The following is a 16,904-nucleotide window of genomic DNA, read 5'->3' as shown; positions in this document are numbered from 1 at the left end:
CACATATATATATATATATATATATATATATATATATATATATATATATATATATATATATATATATATATATATATATAAGTCATATCACATTTTCCTTGTGATTCATACATATATCGAGCTACAATGTCCTTTAATATCTAATTCGCTCTACCTCGGAATTAATATATTTTCATATATGCTTAACCGAAGGGGAATTTTTTCTCGATAATAGATTTGCCTGGACCAGGGCGCGAACCTATGGATCCTTTCAAACCCAGGAACGTCAGTGAAGCTTTTCCTACTACACCACCTCTCGCGGTGGTGTAGTAGGAAAAGCTTCACTGACGTTCCTGGGTTTGAAAGGATCCATAGGTTCGCGCCCTGGTCCAGGCAAATCTATTATCGAGAAAAAATTCCCCTTCGGTTAAGCATATATGAAAATATATAATTCCGAGGTAGAGCGAATTAGATATTAAAGGACATTGTAGCCTCGATCATATATATATATATATATATATATATATATATATATATATATATATATATATATATATGTGTGTGTGTGTGCGCGCACGCGTGCAAGTGAGGGTTTGTCCCAGAATATAATCTTGGCTTCAGACAATTACTCTTATCTGCCCCACTAATATATATATATATATATATATAATATATATATATATATATATATATATATATATATATATATATATATATATATATATATATATATATATATATATATATATATATATATATATATATATATATATATATATATATAATATATATATATATATATATATATATATATATATATATATATATATATATATATATATATATATATATATATATATATATATATATATATATATATATATATATATATATATACATATATATATATTATATATATTATATATATATTATATATATATATATACATACATATATATATATATATATATATATATATATATATATATATATATATATATATATATATATATATATATATATATATATATATATTAGTGGGCAGATAAGAGTAATTCTTTAGAAGAATCGTGCAAATGATGATACAAAGCATCAAATTTGGCACAATTGTTCTCCAAGGGATACTGATCAAATTTGTCTGATTGGTCAATTGAAAATCCAAAATGGCGGTTATTTTTCAAGATGGCCACCAAAATAACCAACCAAAGTTAAAGTTTTGCTTACAAATATTTGTAGTTGTCCGAATTGCATGATCTAAGTGTGGATTCCTTTGTTTTTAAGCCTGCTGATATATATTTTCTAGTTTATAACATGGTTAAGGCACTGTACTAAAGGAGTGATTGTCAGGCAATACAAAGGAACATTGGTGACATCACTGCTGGGAAACTCAGCATGGGGTTCAGTGTCAGCTAAGTAGGAAATTTATGTTGGCATCATACTGCAACAACCTACTAGTATCCCAAATGCTACCTAATCAACCCCAAATCAATTGGGCAGCCACACCTGAATGGACAGGATGTCCCAGCGTGGGAGAGCCAAACCAAGGATAGCAGGGTTTTAGTTATCTGGATGGTGTGCAGATCAAACAGGACTTATGACACTGGATGAACGATCAGACACGGTGTATAGCACAGTGCAAGAACCTAGTTGTATCCCATACAGGAAAGCACCTATTGAATATTACAGGACATAAGAGGTCTATTATACTATTATATGTACAGGGTGGTAAATGGATAAACCCTCGACCCTGAACGTCATTGTAATCATCGATGTGAACTCTACTGGACGATTATGGAAAACAGACTGGACCAAGTGTTACCTATGTCAGGTGGTTAGGAAAGAAGATCTAAAATCTCCCCAGGCCAAACCTGCTAGAATAGGGGATGATGGATATACAAACCTGGCAATAAATATTCCTCTGTTTCACTCACTCACCCTGCAAGACTTGACGAAGGTTCCTGAATAGAGGAAACGTTGAGAAAAAATAGGGCACAATATCACGAGAGTTGCAGGCTTCTGTTTAACAACAGAAAGTTACAATGAGCTGAAATAAGAGCAAGTTATGTAAGTACTAGTGATGAGGGGAGTAGAAGTAAGATTCCACAAAAGCTCCAAGAAACTATAACAAAAGAATGCTTCTTCTGGTCAACTGAAGGAGGGGAGCTTAGACAATGCAAGTGAATATGAGAATAAATGAATGTGCCAAAACACTCAGTGATACAAAACTTCTCGCCAAACAATAAACGTGCAAGGAGATAGATGCGTAGCCCAATGGTGGCATTGTATAACCGAGGGCAGGCATACCTAATGGCGCAAAAGCAAGAAAAAGCACAGGAACACTGGAAGGATTCATATCCAATTGCTTTCTGGAAACTACTCACCTATATCTGCAAGATGAAATATGCCAGTGAGAGGTCACCAATTTTCAAGCTTGCTGATTTGACCAAGCTTTACCAGCAGAGGATGGAACAGTTTGGTGTTGACTCACATGTTGTTCATCCTACTTGACTCAAGGATCAGCTGCTTTTGCACATTCAACAGCTGCAAGCTAATCACCAAAGACGAGTTCTGTTGGCTGTTGAAACTGATGTAGGTTCAATCCTATCAGAAGAATCCCGTTATGGTGAAGCAACCATCTAGAAACCTAGCCGCTGGGATAATAAGACAAGACAATGCTCCGTCAGAAATCGAATTTCAGCAGTTATTTTCATGACAAAGACTTAGAATAGGCTGTGCCACCATCACAGCTTCAATTTGTATGCATGATCGAACATGGTGTAGACATCAAGTCCCAACTGCATTATGAAGCGTCAAAATCAGACTTTGCTACATCACTACTTCTACAGTACAACTGCTTCACCAAATACAAAGAAGGAACAGATGTCCACGGCATTCCAAGGACAGGGAGCCACATTTTGCAGTCTACATGAGCCTCTATGTGTTTGCCAAGACGAGGAAAAGAGAAATAATTGAAATGTTCCATGAGAATGGGGCCAGCATATCATATGACTGAATCTTAGAAATCTCAGTACAGTTAAGAGAAGCAGTTGTTGCACAATATATGGATAGATGGAGTAATCTGTCCCCTAGTCTTGAGAAAGAATTTGTTCACAACTGGAGCAGTTGACAACATAGATCATAATCTGACTGCGACCACAGCTGAAACATATTTACATGGTACAAGTGTGTCCATTTTCCAGCATCCAAACAGGAAATCCTGGTGATGAACGTGAGCCACTGAAACTTGATATAGAGTCAAAAATGATGGTTAAAAAAGTTCCAGAGCTTCCAGAAGCATACACCAATATTCGTTGTCCTCATGTACGACAGATCAAGTGCAGCCACTGGTGTGGATGAAGCAAGACTAGATCTGTTTGCCTGCGAGCAGAGGCTGTACAACTGAATTCCACCAACACAGGCAGCCCTCAGAGAACATGCAAAGCGTGCAGCTTACCAGGCTGGGATCATCTGGGGCCAGGCAACCCACTCTAATCCACACATGCAGTCCCGCTGAATGGGGGTGGACACAGAAAGGAGAAGCATGGCAGATAAATTGGACAACACTACCACCAATTGCAGCAAGCTGTCAAGAATGGACAAAGTGCTCCTGTAAGAAGGTTTGCAAAGGAAGATGCAAGTGTTCTCCGGCAGAGCTTCCCTGAACATCACTCTGCAGCTGCACATGTGAACAGTAGTAGATCGAGAAATAGCAGTACAGTATGCATAACTTTGAAAATGTACTAGCCAGGACAAAACTTTTGCAAAGAAAGACAAACATCTTGGTGGTCATCTTGAGAAATATGTCTCAGAGTGCTTTTTAAACAAGAAAATATAGTTCAGCAGGCTTCAAAACATAGTAATCCACACTTAAGTCATGGTAATCAGACAACTACAAATATTTCTAAGCAAAACGTCTACTTTGGGTGGTTATTTGGCGGCCATCTTGAAAATGGCCGCCATCTTGGATTTTCAATTGTGCCAAATTTGATGCTTGTATCATCATTTGCATGATTTTTTGGTTATCGGCCCCACTAATATGAAGCGCATCAGCACCTGCCACTTTCGCCTATTCTTCATACACATCATCAGGGTACAATATAAAAAGGAAAACAGCTTCAAAATTTCAAAGGTAAACCTAAAAAATTTTAAAAAGTAAAATATAAAATAACCAAGAAGCAAATGGTCCACAGCCAAGAATTGCAATTACGATTATTATGAAGGGACATGAAACTACTAAGCAGTCTATTATAATTAATGAGTTATCTAGCTCTCGTACGCCGAATGGACGTATTAAACGTCGAGTCAAAATGTCTCCCGTATGCCGAATGGACGTATCATACGTAGACTCAAAAAAGTTTTTTTAAAAATTCGTGGAAAAATACTTATAGGCCTACCAGCCAAAAACTTTTGAATCACGCGCCTTGGGGGATGCTGGGAGTTCACGGATCAAGGCGTTGTTTTGTTTACAATCGCTACGCAGGCACGCAAGCGCGAATTTCTTTCTTATCGCACTAAAAAGTATCAGTGACACATCTCAAAAATCATTTCGTCACTTTGACATAATTTTTGTACCATTTTAAATTATCCTTTACATGAAGTATTATATATGAAAATGTGTGCAATTTCATGTATAACGCAACAAAAAAATATTTATGATTGTAGCTTTTATCATTTTTGAAATATTTTCATATAAATAACGATAAGTGCAAAAAATTTCAACCTTCGGTCAACTTTGACTCTACCGAAATGGTCAAGAAACGCAATTGTAAGCTAAAACTCTTATATTATAGTAATATTCAATCATTTGCCTTCATTTTGCAACAAATTGGACGTCTCTAGCACAATATTTCGATTTATGGGGAATTTATGAAAAAACTTTTTCCTTACGTTTTCGCGGTAACTCTTCCGATAAGTTTTTTCGTGCGATTGTCCTAATGTTTGCACCCTTTTAAATTTGCCGTTACATAAAGTTTTATATATGGAAATGTGCACAATTTCACGCAAAATGCAACTAAAAACAACCCATGGTTGTAGCTTTTATCAGTTTTGAAATATTTTCATATAAATAACGTTAAGTGCAAAAATTTCAACTTTCGGTCAACTTTGACTCTACCGAAATGGTCGAAAAACGAAATTGTAAGCTAAAACTCTTATATTCTAGTAATATTCAATCAAGAAATATTCTGCCTCTAGCAGAATATTTCGATTTATGGTGAATTTATGAAAAAAAAAAAAAAATTTCCTTATGTCCGCGCGGTAACTCTTCCGAAAAAATCAGAATTTTTTTTATGCGATTGTCGAAATGTTTGCACCATTTAAAATTAGCTGTTACATAAAGTTTTATATATGAAAATGTGCGCAATTTCATATAGAATACAGCTAAAAATTATTGAAGGTTGTAACTTTTCTCTTTTTCGAAAATATTTGCATATAAATCACGATAAATAGAAAAAAACCACGTTCGGTCAAATTTGACTCTACCGAAATAGTTGAAAAACGCAATTGTAAGCTAAAACTCTTACGGCCTAATAATATTCAGTCATTTATCTTCATTTGAAACAAATTTGAAGTCTCTAGAACCATATTGTGATTTATGGTGAAATTTTGAAAAATATATTTAACTTCCCTCCGCGCGCCGATTCGCGGCCGCAACTCTCCGAAATGCGTACATCGCATTATCATAATATTTGCTCCTTTTCATATTAGCCGTTTTATAGAGTTGCATATATCAAAATGTGCGCAAATCCATGAAAAATACAATAAAAAATAATTGAAGGTTGTAGCTTTTACATCTCCGAAATATGTGCATATAAAAAAATATATATATAAAAATTTTGACATTCGATCAACTTTAACTCGTCCGAAATGGTCGAAATCTGCAATCCTAATCTAAAACTCTTAAAGTATCGTAATATTCAATCATTTGTATTCATTTTGAAACAAATTGGAAGTCTCTATTTAGAATTACGGTGAATTTTTGAAAATAACATTTTTTTACGTCCGCACGTTACGAATTCGTACATCATTTTGTGATAATATTTTTACGGTGTTGCTTTTATTGTTTTACAATGTATTATATATCAAAATGATTGCAATTTAGTGTACAGTACAACGAAAAAAAAGTAATCGTTAGCTTGACCGTTTTTGCACAGCGTGATTTGAATACAATTATGTATGAATTTTTTTTTTCGCTACCATATATCGCATTATTTACATATGATAGTTAAATTATTTTTCATTTCTGATGATTGCATACTAAACTTCAGGCAATGAAAAAAAAATGAGCCAAAAATAAACTCTTAATCTTCAAAACTAAGCGCGGTGTGATTTCTTGAAAAAATTATTTTTTCCGCTTCCGCGACTTCAAACCGGCCCCGGCATACGAGAGAGGTTTTGATTTTTAGGGCTTCAGCGTAAGAGGGCTAGCCCTCTTACGCCGATTGGACGTATTAAACGTCGAGTCAAAATGTCTCCCGTATGCCAATTGGACGTATCATACGTCGGCTCAAAAAAGTTTTTTTAAAAATTCGCGGAAAAATATTTATAGGCCTACCAGCCGAAAACTTTTGAATCACGCGCCTTGGGGGATGCTGGGAGTTCACGGATCAAGGCGTTGTTTTGTTTACAATCGCTACGCAGGCACGCAAGCGCGAATTTCTTTCTTATCGCACTAAAAAGTATCAGTGACACATCTCAAAAATTATTTCGTCACTTTGACATAATTTTTTGCCCCACCCATTTTAAATAATCCTTTACATGAAGTATTAGATATGAAAATGTGCGCAATTTCATGTAAAATACAACAAAAAAATACTCATGATTGTAGCTTTTGTCAGTTTTGAAATATTTTCATATAAATAACGATAAGTGCAAAAATTTCAACTTTCGGTCAACTTTGACTCTACCGAAATGGTCGAGAAACGAAATTGTAAGCTAAAACTCTTATATTATAGTAATATTCAATCATTTGCCTTAATTTTGCAACGACTTGGAAGTCTCTAGCACAATATTTCGATTTATGGTGAATTTATGAAAAAAAAAACATTTTCCTTACGTCCGGCGCGGAACTCTTTCCGAAAAAATCGAAATTTTTTTGTGCGATTGTCGAAATGTTTGCACCATTTAAACAAAAATTAGCTATTACATAAAGTTTTATATATGAAAATGTGGCGCAATTCATGTAGAATACAACTATGATTGAAGGTTGTAGCTTTTCTCTTTTTTCGATATATTTGCATATCACGATAAATAGAAAAAAAACCACGTTCGGTCAAATTTGACTCTACCGAAATAGTTGAAAAAACGTAATTGTAAGCTAAAACTCTTACGGCTAGTAATATTCCGTCATTTTTATTCATTTTGAAACAAATTTGAAGTCTCTAGAACCATATTGTGATTTATGGTGAATTTTTGAATAATATATTTACCTTCACTACCGCGCAGGCCGATTCGCGGCCGCAAGTCTCCCGAAAATACCTTACATTGTAGTTATCCTAATATTTGATATTTTCATATTAGCCGGTTTTAAATAGATTTCAATTTAATATTAAAATGTCGCAAAGCCAAATTCATGAAAAATACAATAAAAAAATAAGTGAAGGTTGTAGCTTGTTGTTTTTGACCATCTCCGACATATGTGGCATATAAAATAATATATATATAAAAAATTTCGACATTCGGTCAAATTTAACCTCAGTCCGAAATAAAGGTCGCAAATTCTGCAATTCTAATCTAAAACTCTTACAGTATCGTAATATTAAATCATGTGGTGTTCTTAGTTTTGCAACAAATTGGAACGTCTCTCTCTAGATCAATTATTTAGAATTACGGTGAATTTTTTGAAAATAACATTGTTTTTTTAATACTCTTCGCCGACGAGTCTTACGAATTCGAGTACATAATTGTTTTGTTATAATATTTTTCCGCCGGTGTTTGCTTTTATTGTTTTACCTATATGTAGTATTATATATCAAAATGATTGCAATTTAGAGGGTACAATACAAACAAAAAAAAGTAACTCGGTTAGCTTTTGACCGTTTTTTTTGTTTTTTTCACAGCGTGAGTTGAACTCCAATTTATCTATGAATTTTTTTTTTCGTTCGTTTTACCATATATTGAGCACTATTTACATATGATGAATGGATATCATTTTTCATTTCTGATGATTGCATACTAAACGTTCAGGCAATGACAAAAAAATGAGCCAAAAAGGAACTCTTAATCTTTAAAACTAAGAGCACTGTGATTTTTTTGAAAAATAAAAAAAAAAAAAAAAAAAAATTTTCCGCTTCCCGTGCTCCACTCCAAACCGGCGCCGGCATAGGCGGAGAGCGGTTTTGATTTTTAGGGCTTCCCCCGACGTAAGAGGGGTTAATATCTTAGTTCGTGACTTGTAGTCCATTGGTTCCGGGAACGTGGTTTGGTATTTTCAGCAGTTTGAGTGCTCTGCATAGAGATTGATGGGAGAATTTTTGCCATTTTTTTTAATGCATACAATAATTCGCACTAAATTTTATTTCTTTGGAATATTTTATGTTCCAGAAACTGTGGGTTTTCCTTGCACAATACCTTTGTATTATTTGTGACAAACTTTGCCAGAGATAGGAAACTTGGCTAAGTTTCTAGTGGGGCCTATATCATAGTGCATATGGAGAAGTTCTTTACGTTAGACACTTTGAATTTGGAAGTGGGTTGTTATAAGTGACTTTGTGGCATATGGTTGGGATTTTTCTAGAATTTCTTGAGCAATGTTTAATTTGCCAAGTTTTGCCCTTTTTCCAGCTAAGTTATGGTCTAAGGAAAAGAGTTTATAAGTTTTTTAACTATTAACATTGAGTTATTCTTCTTGGAGAATTAGGAGGTATATTATTTTTGGAAAATATAATTTGATTTGGACATAATATTATTGGGAGATAGAATATTTTGGTCATTTATATTTGCCGATGGTGGTGAGAGCTATGTTTAGGTTTCAATTATTTTGGCAGCCATCTTTGTTGCAAATGGAGACACCATGGTTTGAGGAGATATATGGGCAATAAATTTGTGAGCGTGTCAGTTAGATGCTTTGAGTGTATTTTTTGGAGAATGGGGATTTTCCACATTTTTGGAGTTATCCTGCCTTGGAGATTTAATAGTTTTTGGAGACCTGTTTATTCGCCACATGAGTTATTGGTGAAATAGAGGTGAAGATTTTTTAAATTGCCGAAACAGAGGTGAATATTTTTTATTCCAGGAGTGGCTTTGGGTTTATTATTAAGATGGGATTTGATTTATATATTATACATATGATATATAATTATTATAGATATAATTATTATTATATATAATTATAAAAATCTATAATATATATGTAAGATATAGATAGATTATATTGGAGATTGGCATTGATCTTTGGCTGGTGGACCTTTTTTTGTGGTTATGATTTTTGAGGTTGAATCCCTTGGACTTTTGTTTTTTGTTTTTTGAAATGGCGCCCCAACGTGGGGCTCTGAAGGCTGTTCTCAAATACTGGTGGCATTTGGGTTAGCATTGTCAGGGAGTTGGTTGGCTTTTTTTATGTTTGGACTATTGTTTGTTAGATTGATTAGTGTAACATGGAACTACTATAATTTATTTCAAAATATTTCTTTTGACTTGGTTAGGCCTGCATTGACGTTTAGAATTAACTTTCGATTTTCGATTTTTTAATCATGACAGACCTAAGCTTCCTTGGTTAGAGGTCAGAAGTACACACCCGCTCTCAAAATCACTAAACAAACCACTTTAATGGAAAGGCACAACAATTTTTTATCAGGTATAAAATAGCTCACCAGAAGTTTAATCCTTGTTGAGAAAACTGAAGAATTTTAAGGAAGAACGAAAGGGCTTTGATAGTAACGGTCTACTCTTTGAAGTGGTCAGAGAGCGAAGATGAAGATGAAAATGGAAATTGAATTTAGCTCTTGTCAGAATATAAAGGATTAAAAGTTTCTGAAATGTTTGCTGCTCTTAGAGTTTAATGTTAAATGGAAGCACAAGACGAAAACAACGGAATGAAACTTCCATGCTTAGTCTTTCTTAAACGTCAGTAGCACCTTTGCCTAAATTGTTAACGAGTTTTGATGATGAAAGGTTTGGAATTATTCTTACAGCAAGTTTTGGGAAACAAAGTACTGGAAAGTTTTCTTACACAGATTATGAATAGGTTTGTTGTTACTAAACAAGCAGGTTTCTGGCAAGGCTTTACTTTGATAGACTTTAGAAAGCAGACAAACAAGGTTACTTCCCATGCAAAGGAAACTCTTAAAAACAGCCGTTTGCCTCAGTTCCAACTCAAATGTTTAATGGTTGATGGAAAACAACTTCAAGAGACTGAAGTTAGGATATGAGTTCAGAACCCTTTCAGTATATCAGTAATAAATTAGGAAAATTTACAAGAAGCTGTTAAGAAACCTTTTGCAAAATGGGATATTGATGACGTTTTGGAGTACTTTTTCCTAAAGGAAGGAATGAACAATTTGAAACTTTAAGAAATCAATTGATACAAATTACTAACAACTCAAAACGCCCACTACAAATGAAAATTGTTTGAGAACTTTTTTGAAGCCAATGAACGGTATCAGAATGCAATAAACTTAAGGTAAATTAAGTAAAAGTAAACAACCTTATGCTGAAGCCCGGCATAAAGAATAGAACAAGGAATGGAGTAAAGAAAGTTCAAACTTATCAAGGAGAGGTTTAATGTTAAAACGCTCCAATTCCTTTTTACTTCTTGGCCTCACTTTGTAGTGATAATGTTAATGGTGATCATCCAATACCAGAATTGTCCCTAATTTTAAAACTGCTAAGGAAAAGATTGATAGCGGTTGAGTATATTGAATGGTTTGCACTAAATGTGCAAGAATCGAGCATTATTTGGATAGCTCAATGGCCATTTTTAACTTTGCCAGATAAAGTGTAAAACATTGTCAATGGGTTGGCATTTCTCCATTTCTTTGCTTGTCAGATAATCATGAAAGTTCTGAGTGGTCAGGGATTCGGTGAGTAATACTAAAAAAGCAGTTTCCTAACCCTAACGCAAAATGGAGAAAGGTCAAATCAAAAGGATGCTCAAAAATAGTACACAGAATGGGGGGTATTTTTGTTTTACCAGGTAGTTCCTTTTCAGAGTAATGGGGGCATAGATTCAATGGTTTTACCCACATGTTTTCCTTGTACTTTCGGGCCCACATATTAAAATAGAGGATTTGAAGATTTTCAGGTAGGTAAGCCAAGCTAATTTGCATTTCTGAGTAGTGCTTTAGCAAGGTCAGTGTTTTCAAAGTTGTTTAAAGATAATTTTTGACCTAGTTGTCAATGGGTTTAATGGAGGCCAAAAATGGCCCCCTAATCGTACAAAGATAGTTCAGAAATTTCTGTTAAGATTGTTGGGAGACAGTGCATAATGTAGAAAGCCTATTTGTCTGTCCCAGGTAGTTGATATTAAATTTTGAATTTACCGGCCTTGGTTAAAGTTGTTAAAAGTTTTAGAAATTATGGTTATAAGCTTTTTAGATGAGCTTTCTTGATGAAGCCAGAGAAGAAACATATCAAACATTCAGTTTGTTTTTCCTGGGTTGCCCAAATTCCAGCTCACTGTCTCCCATGGGAAAGATGGTTAGTTTTGGTCAATAGTGGTTGAGTTCCTGTGTACTATTGAAACAAAAATTTGGCATTATGTTTAATAGGAAACATTGAGAAAGTTAATTGTGAATTTGAAATTTCTCCCCTAGGCCTTGCATGATGAATACCTCATTTACTTTTTGGCCTTGGAAGAGAATTTAGATGGAGCAGGGTAAATCATTGGATAATATTAAAATTTCCTATGACAAAATTTTAAAATTCTTTATTACTTCATGTAAAGTCTATGTTGATGTAGGTGGGAAGTGCAGAGGATTTCTAAACAATCTGTATTTTTTAGATTATGAGTGGCAGGATCAGTGAGCAATATTGCAAACAAAAAGCTACTGATCATATTTTAGAGCGAGAATACTCATATTATTTGCACAAAGACAGCACTGACTTAGATTGGGGAGAGCACTGAACATAATAAGAAATTAGTTAGGGTATTTACTTAATAAACACACACAGAGATGAAGAAGGCAGGTTAGTAATGGAATGGTCGTTTGTTTCTCATTTGCTGGAAAGAAACACAAATTTAGCAAAGCAAAATTTTGAAATCTAACCTAAAGAAATTATAAAAAAGAATGATGAATTTTTTATATTAAAAAATGGATGAAAACATAAAGACTCAGGCAGCTCAAAACTTAATTGAAAGAATTGATCATTTGGATAAGTTTTGTGAAGAACAACCAGAGTACAGTTTCTTGCCGCACATGGGAATATTCAAGTTAGACCGCAGTACTACCAAATGCCGAATAGTTTTTCTCTCTAATTTGTGTGAAAAACAAAGTAATGGCTCCCCCTCTATTAGCCACAATCAGGCAATGTGGGCTGGTCCTTGTATTAATCAGAAATTGTCTACTGCCTTGCTACTTTTAAGGTTTGATTCTCATTTATTGTGCTTTGATTTAAAGAAAGCTTTCCAGCAGATAGCATTAAATGAAACTGATCAAAGAAAATTATTATTCTTTTGGTTTAAAAATGTAAGTAAAGGAGATTTTACAATTATAGCATACAAGAATCTTCGTCTAAGTTTTGGACTAAGGTGTAGCCCAACAATATTGATGATTGGTTTGTACAAAATATTGATGCTAGACACAGAAGGTGATTGGACACTTAAAGGAATTGAAGAAACTTATTTACTCTTTTGATATACATGGATAATGGTGCGTTCACCCTGCAAATGATTCTGAAAGCTTACACTGGGGTTTTGATAACTTGAATAACATTTTTAATCCATATAAATTTGAATTACAACAATTCGTTACCAATGATGTTATGCTCCAAGAAAAATTAGATAAGAATTTGGATGAAGTCACTCCTGATGTAATAAAATTATTTGGTTTGAGGTGGAACAGAATAACAGATTGTATTTCTTCTCCTAAACTTGAGCTAGACTCTAAAGCAAACACTAAGAGACTGATATTGAAAAGCATTGCTTCAAATTTCGATCCATATAATTTCAATGGACCTATTTTAAACAGAGCTCGTTTATTTATGCATGAACTACAATTAAACACTTCTCTAGGATGGGATACAGAATTGTCCACTGAGCAACAACGAGAATGGCGTAACATAGCCAAACAAGTTAACAAGACTCCTCCAATTAAGGTACCTAGATTTGTCGGGGAGAGAAATGAGTCATATCGTTTAATTGCATTTACTGACAGCAGTAAAATAATCTATGGGACAACAATTTTTATTCAGTGCATAGAAACTAAGCAAGTCAGTTTTGTTCTAGCAAAGAATTGCTTGGTTAACAAGCAGTTAGAAAGCAAAAGTATTCCATCTCTAGAATTCCAAGGGATAGTTTTGGGAACAGAAACATTATTGGATTTGAGTAAGGATTTTGCAGGTCCTCAGTGACCTAAACCTGTTAGAAATGTAGAATCGGTACTGTATACAGATAGCATTGTTTCACTGAGCTGGATTAATTCTTATGTGAACAAATTAGATAAAATGAATAAAAGGAGTGTCTTTATCATGAATCAATTGGATCACATTCAAAGGACTTGTGAAAATAACCCAGTTAGAATTTGTTTTGTCAGTGGTATCTTGAACCCTGCAGATTGCATAACTAGGCCTATGTCGTACAAACAGCTTTTGAAAACTAATTATATCACTGGCCCAGAATTTTTAAGATCTGAAAGGGATGAATTGAGCAGTAAAGCTGACACATTTGATATAGTTGTACCCAATCCAAATTTTAATCCATTGAATGGAAATTCCTTCTCAATTTCTGCATCTAAATTAAGTGAATCACAAGTCTTAGCAGAATCAAACCCTGAACATTTAGTCCTACTGGACAAGTGTTCCAGTTTCTTTAAGCTTGTTAGAATTCACAAGTATGTTCTGAAATTCATTGCTTTGCTCAAAAGAAAAGCAAACTCAGTTTCTTTTAACTTTGGTGATGCATCCTCCTTTAATTTGGAAGCTACTAGACATATCATAAGGAATGATCAGAGAATCTGGTATGGTGAAGTTTTCCAGTATTTAGAAAACAAAAATAAGAGAGTCAAGCACATTCCTAATATTATTGCTCAACTTAATGTATATATGGATGACCATGGACTCTTGAGAATTAGAAGTAAAATGCCTAAATGGAGAAAAGATACTTTTGTCAACTTTCCTACTTTACTTCACAAACACAGTAAGTTAACTCTGTTAATAATAAAAGATTTTCATGAGAAATTCTCACATGCTGGTGTTTATTCCCTTTTGTCAGAGATGAAAAAAAAGTTTTGGATTCCACATTACTTTTCAGTAGTAAAAAAGGCCCTTAAAGAATGTCATTTGTAAGAGATTCAAAGAGAACGGTTAAGGTCAATCAAAGTGCCTATCGCGATTTTAGGATTGACCCTCCCTCTATACCATTCAGGTATATTTTTATTGATCATTTTGGACCGTATAACGTTAAGCTTAGTGGTAAAAAGAGCAAAGTTTGGATACTATGTTTAACTTGTCTCTGGTCGAGGGCAATTAATCTAAAAATTTGTTTAGATCTCACTACAAAAGAATTTTTAGGAGCTTTTCAACTGCATTCATATCGGTATGGAATCCCTCAACTAGTCTTGTCAGATCTTGGATCTCAGTTGGTTGCTGAAGTTAATGTGGTCACTAATTTCCTGGGTGATCCTGAGAGTCAGCTTATTTTGAAGAAAATGGTGTAAAGTCAATTAAGTTTCAGCAGTATCCAAAGGGATGTAACGAATTATAGAGGACTTGTTGAGACTTGTGTTAAGATGAGTAAGCGTTTAATCCATGGAGCATTAAAAAATAATGTTAGACTTCCGTGATTTTGAGTTTTTTGTAGAGCAAACCAGTTAACAGGCGCCCTATTGCCTTCAAAGAAGGGTTGAGAGACAGTATCACAGATGAAGTGCCTGATGCAATTACACCAGAAATATTAATTCATGGATATGAATTGCTGTCTATTAATATTATTCCTGACTTGCAGGGCAATCCAGATGAAGATCTGAACTGGACAGCAGATGATCATGTTAGCAAAGTTTTAGACAAGTATCAAAAAATTAGAAATGTGAGGTCTCGACTTATTAACATTTATAATTCAGAATTTATAGCACACTTAGTGTCACAAGCTACAGACGAAAGGAGTAGATATAAACCAGTGACACACAAAAGAATTCAAGTTGGTGATATTGTTCTGTTAAAAGAACCGCACATGAAACCTTCAAATTACCCAATGGGTATTGTTAAAAAAGTAAAATTAAATGACTTGGATGAAGTAACTGACATAGCTGTGTTTAAGGGAGCTTCTCGTGAAACTGTAAGACGGCATGTTACTTCAGTAATACCTCTCTTAAGCCCTGTGACTAATGACAGTGAAGAACAAAAGGCAGATTATTAAAGAGGACAGTAGTACACATCAAAGAAAAAGAGAAAGGCTGCTGTCATTAGTGAGGCAAGAACAATAGATACGTTAAGAAATTAGTATGCAGTATATATTTGGGTGTCGGTAATTTTTTTTCCCCCTTAGAATGTTACTCAATTTTGTAACATTACCTTTACCATTCGAATTTTGACTAAATTCGAATCCCCCCTTTGAAGTGTTGAAGAATTATAAAATTATATATATATATATATATATATATATATATATATATATATATATATATATATATATATATATATATATATATATATATATATATATATATCTAAGTTCATATTTGTTTTATCCTTGAAATCCCCCTCCCCCTTTTGCCATACAAAGCAAAATCAAAAAGAAATACTGGGAGTTTCAAGGATAATATGCTCAGTCCATAGATGGCTCTGCTGGCTGTATTTTAATATTTGCAGTTCCTGATTCCATCATCCTTGGGAAAAAAATTTCACCTACTGGTAATGAGAGAAGAGTGATGAGGCAGATCGGCCATATTGGATAATGTTTTCTTCTAGTGAAGAAGTGCTATGAAGATGGAGTAGCACTTTAATTTAAGGCCACCTCTCAACCTGCAATTGCCTACCACAAGTGCTACCATGAAGAGTGCAATATCAAGATTTCAGAATACATATTTCTCAAACAATGGATCTTCTGCTGCTCTTCAATTTGCATTGGGATTTTAAGGATATGGCCTACCAACCCTAGTAAGTTTCCTATGATTTTGTGGCATATGGTTCAACTTTGGTTAGGGGGTTATAATATTTGAAATTAATATTAATTATCGAAGTCTTCAGCCCTAATTATAAATTTTCTATGGATTGTATGCTAATTATAAAATTACTAGTGTTATTTCTAGCTTAATTCCAAATCTTTTTGTGCATAGGATAGCCTAGTGGGTGTTCAGATTTGCTCTAAATCGATATACCGTATAAGATTTTATTTTCCTGAGTTTGTTTTTTCATATTTAATTTAATATTACATAACTTAGGATTTTAGTGAGCCTAACTTTTTAATTTGTTACTGGGCTAGGTTACTTGTGCTTGCTGGAAGGTAGCCTAGTATCATCGGCTTCAGTCATCTTCCTGGTCTTGGCAAATTTATTTAGGTACCTAATTCAGTTATATGTAATATTATATTGGCATATTTGCATTTGATATTGATATATTGTATACCATTCATTATTGCTTATAAAGGGACTTTAGATAAATGTTACGTTAGGTTTTTGATGGAATTTTTTTTTTTTCGTGGTTTGCAGAATCCATAGTTTTCAAAAAACAGGCAAGAGTTAGAGTGGGTTCTACCACAGGCAGTCACTAGTGATTGAGGATTCCACTTCAGCCATCAGAGTTCCATTGCTTTGCCATATTTAATATTTATCAAT

This window comes from Macrobrachium nipponense, chromosome 19, assembly GCF_015104395.2.
Source record: "Macrobrachium nipponense isolate FS-2020 chromosome 19, ASM1510439v2, whole genome shotgun sequence".
In the NCBI taxonomy this organism is placed as follows: Eukaryota; Metazoa; Arthropoda; class Malacostraca; order Decapoda; family Palaemonidae; genus Macrobrachium; species Macrobrachium nipponense.
Note: the sequence above shows the minus strand (reverse complement) of the source record.